Source organism: Argiope bruennichi, chromosome 4 (assembly GCF_947563725.1).
Source record: "Argiope bruennichi chromosome 4, qqArgBrue1.1, whole genome shotgun sequence".
Lineage (NCBI taxonomy): Eukaryota > Metazoa > Arthropoda > Arachnida > Araneae > Araneidae > Argiope > Argiope bruennichi.
Window position 1 is genome coordinate 81,758,281 of NC_079154.1, and position 5,143 is coordinate 81,763,423.

Genomic DNA, 5,143 nt, shown 5'->3' on the forward strand with positions numbered 1-5,143 from the left:
TAAAAACGTAAAAAGTCTCTTCAATGTCTTCAAACTGCATCATGCTTCACAACAAATAATATTACATATTAAAAAAGCCGACAGGATTCCAAAAAGTATTACATATACATATATATATATATATATATATATATATATATATATATATATATATATATATATATATATATATATATATATATATATATATTTCTTAGTGTAAATTAACTTACCATATGGGAAGAAATGGTATAGATTTCCTTAGATTTCTTTACTTGAAAAGGATAACTGCTGGGAAAGGGTAAAATTGATTAAGTATTCCTGATGTAAGTCTGTTTTGTAATCAAATTTTATAAAAAAAAGAAAAAAAAACATTACTTTTTTTAAAAGACAGAAACATTCATGCTAGATTAAAATTGTTTGACCTTAAAATAAATTTAATATTTTACCGTGATAAATCGATATAATGTAGGTCCTTCAAAAAGTGAGCCACGGCAGTTAAACTGTAGAAATTTTAATTCTACAGTTAAATTATTTGAGTTACGCACACAATATTTGGATTCAAGCATTTTAGTAAATCAGCTTTACTCTCGTGCAAAAAATTTCAATGCGTTACAATTCACTCTTTCTCTCTATATATGTTTGATATTCATAAAAAATTACTTTTTTGTTATTTAAACATTTATTTTGTGATTTCATGGAATAAGATAATATTCTTTTAAGATGTGAAAAATCTTTGAGAAATATATAATAATTTCTGAGGTAGCGTTGAAAATTAATGAGATTGATTTAAAAATGGGAGTGTCATTTTTCAAAACCCTATAACTCTCGAAATTATTATCAGAATTCTATAAAATGTTCAAGGCAGATTAACTTCCTAACGATAAATCGGTTCAATAAAAACTGATGGCTGAGACAGCAGTTAATTAATTAAGTTAATCAGTTTGTCACCTAAAACATAACTATCCTCTGAAATCAGCTTCATCAACACCATTTTTTGTGAAAATATGATAATAAGTTACAAAGTTACAGAGAACATCTTTTTTTTTTTTTTTTTTTTTTTTTTGTTATTGAAGACTGCATACCATAGTGGAAACAATACTAGAAATTCTGCATTGAAAACGATAATGAGCTATATTAAGAAAAGTATATTGTGAATTTGCCATGACCAGTTGATTATCCGACTTTCATGGTTGCTAAAAGTTTTTCTTAACTTCATGGTTGCTAAAGTTGTCTTAAACTTCAAACTTAGCATGTAATACATACTCTTTTAAAAACTTTATATCGTTCTGTTCATTGCGCTATGTATCTGTCAATTTTCTGTCATCTCGCACTAAAGTGTGAATATTAATTTGAAAGAAAGAGGTGTTTAAACTTCAGATTATATCTTTTAAATTTAAGATTAGGAAATATAATCATTCAACATTGAAAGTTTTATGTGCATTGCAGAATAGTTTTCCTAATTTATATGACACAGAAGATTATTAAAATTTTCTCTAATCACTTGTCAAGTTAAATTTTATTTGTAAATGCAACAAATTTCATAAGGTATATTAAAAGCATATTTTAAACTAGCTACTTTTAGTGATCAGCTCATTCGCCGAAAATATCAGTTATGTTTTCCATCAATTAAATCGTTTGCGCATAAAGTTCATGTTTCTCATGAGAAAATATTTTTAAGCATCAATGATAGACATCAAAGCCGCGTTATTTCAATACAAGAGGTTATAAGCATGTAATTATCATAATTTTATACACAATAACAAAAAACGCAATACATAACAATATGAAACAAAAGTGAAAGTAATATCAATTTATTACTTTCCGGCATAACTCTTATTCATGTTAAGGCCTTTGTCCCAGCATTAGATCAGTTTGAAAATCGTGGTCTAACGAAACGAAGTCACTTCTTAGGAAGTCGTCGTTCGAATCTTCGTAAACTAAAAAAAATTCCAACCACCGAAGAACCTCTTCATGATTCAAGCAGTTGAAATTTAGAGGTTTAAAGTCCTGGATTGTACGATGGTTGCTCAAAAATTTCTTAACCGAATTCTGGCACAAACAGAAATTATACTTTTTATATAGAAACCATCCAAATAGAGTAAAGTTCCATGACATAGAAATGCTATTAGAAGTGTAATTGTCAGAATAACTCTTAATTTCCTCGGTTCTGTTACACCATTTTCTTATATCAAACTAGCTGCCTTTGAAGACCAACTGGTTAACCGAAAATCTTTGTTTTATTTAATTTTATTAAAATCGGTTAGACGTAACTTCATATCCATGATTCTGTAAAAATGTCAAACACTAAAGTTGTACTAGTTTAAAATCCTTATATTTTTTATATTTGCTTTTCATATTGTGCTCTTGACATTATAGTGCTATTAAAAATGTAAGTACTTGGATTATCGGTCTTCTATCTTTCGCGATAATATAACTTCACCTTCTTATTCCTGACATAAACAACACAGATATTGTGTTGTTTCCTTCTTCCTGAACTTTAATTGAAAAACATCATGTAATTTAATATTTGAAGAAAGTATAAAAACGAGTTGGATTTCATTCGCATCATTTAAAATAATGCTGTAAAATATGCATAATTTTTTTTAAATCAATAAAATCTACACTAAAGAATTTTACAATAACTAAATTTGCATCATTGAAAAGATAATTTTTTGAATTTTAAAGCGATGATAAAAATCTTTTGCAAGGAAATATTTTTTGGAAATTATCGTGGAAAATCATTAGTATCTCGGTCAATAATTTGTTAACAGAAAGTTTAAAAAAATTTTAAAAAGTAAATATAAAACATAGCTATATGTGTATACAGGATTTTTTTTTTGAAAAAAATTCTCAATCACTACTTTTATTACATATGAAACATGATAAAATTGCTATGTTAAAGAAAACTATCACTATCAAAAGTTTTGATAAATAACTCTTGTTTCACAGAAATTTTTATTTCATCTTTTTTAATACTGAAATTTTAGTTTTCATAAACTAAAAAAAAGCAAACAAATGGTAATAATTTTAGAGAGATAATAAATTTCTTAGTGATCCAAAATTTTAAAAGCAATTACTTTGAAACTAATTTCTGTAATTAATTTCAATAGTAGACCTAGGTTAAGAATGAAAACCACTCACTCTTGATTTGAAATTATATTTTTAACACGTAACCAATTAACAAGCAACATTAATTAAAGTAAGTCATTTAATTAAATTAAATGTGAAAGAATGTGATACTACTAATGGTGTACTTATCATAGTATAATCGTATGTGTTCAAACATAACACTACTGTAATCTGCACACTCATTTAAAAATCTCACTATTCACTAGTTCAAACGCCGTCTTGAGACAGCTTTCGAATCGCAAGGTAAGTAAAAAGCAATAATATGGCAAATATGCGTTAAAAAATAATCAAAAGGTGTTGCAAATATATATATATATATATATATATATATATATATATATATATATATATATATATATATTTCATACTCTAATAGGTAGGTAGATTTATTTGTTAGAAATATTGAGAGATATATTATTTTATAGATTCTTCAATATTATATAATATGGTATGCTAAGTGGGCTTGTCTCCTTCAGGAACAAAGGATGGGAAAAAGACAACTTTTCTTTTGTTTCTTAAATATTCACTTTTTTACTAAGAACTTTAACATTATATATATTTGATTTTTCATTGCTTCAATATTAGGTAAAAACATTGATGAATATTATTCTTAAATTTTTACTCCGTTCTACCATATTATATGGTACTTGGGATTTTTTTTTTAAATAGTCAAATCTTTAGTTTATAAGATCTACTTCTGTTTTAGTATTTTCTTTTTTTTTTAAATCAGAAGAAATAATTTTTTTGTCTATTTCACGAAGATGATCGATTTCAAAATATCAATATAAAAGAATTTTTTTCTCAAGTTTTGGACATTTAAAGTCCATCATAACGTTCATCCTATTTTTTAAAAAAGATCGCCGTAACTCTTCATTATTCCTTACCTTGTGGTTAGACAAATCAAAGCTATGAAAATGTATTCCATTAAAAAAATTGAATTCATTGATGATTTTGTTACTACTTGAGAAAAAAACTAGGAATGACGAATATTTTACGGGAGGTTATTACGTAACCAATATCAAAAAGTCACCAGTGATCAATACTTTTCAAAGAGGGGTGTGATTGAAATTCTTGATATGATCTTATTGGTGATATTTCGCTTACAGATCTCGGATTACGATATTAAGTAACGATCGATACGATCTATGAATGGGTTGAAAAGTGAACGAATCGGTTATTCTTGGAATTACCGTATCATTGAATTGCATATCACTGAAATTTATCGGAGCGGTGACTTCATTGGAAAGGGTGAATTCACCGCCCCACTTCATGGGAGTGATCTTGACTCTCCGATACTCGCATTTGACGATGCACTATTCCATAAAGATCATTTTTAATTGCTTATGACATGACTGCATATATTCTGTTTATTGCTGGCGCCATCTATTAGTAGAATATAGAACTAATGTAAACATTTTAAAGAAATGACATATATTTTTAATTCAAATTTTTCAGAAAATGGTTTACTCCAATAAAGAAATTAAATAAATAGTTTTGAAAAAAAATCAAATTTAAGAAGTAAGCAGAAATAGAAAAATTAATTTACACGTTACTTAAATTAGTAAATAAGTATTAATTACAATTAATAAATTTTATATTTAATACTAATTAATAATTTTTAATTAATAATATGATTGAAATAACAGATATTTGGAACAAATATTTAATAATAACAATAGCCAAAATTATTTGTTATTCAAAAAATTGTGGATTATGCATCTCTAAAAACAACTAACGACTAGAAAAATATGCTACAGAACGAAGAGATTTCGATATTTTGTGGCTAAAGATTCTAACAAAAATTTATTACTCCGCATACAGTACTTGGACATTATTTTGCATCTAAATATAGATACACAGAAAATGAAAATCTCTAATAAGAGTAAAGTTCAAAAAAAAAAAAAAAAAATGCCGCAAGAATTATTTTTTTATACTTTAAAAATTGTTGAAATGTTGTGTGTAACGACTACAAGAACCGTTACATCTGCAAGCTAACAGTTTGAATCTGGCAATTCGGTCTCAATCACAAAAC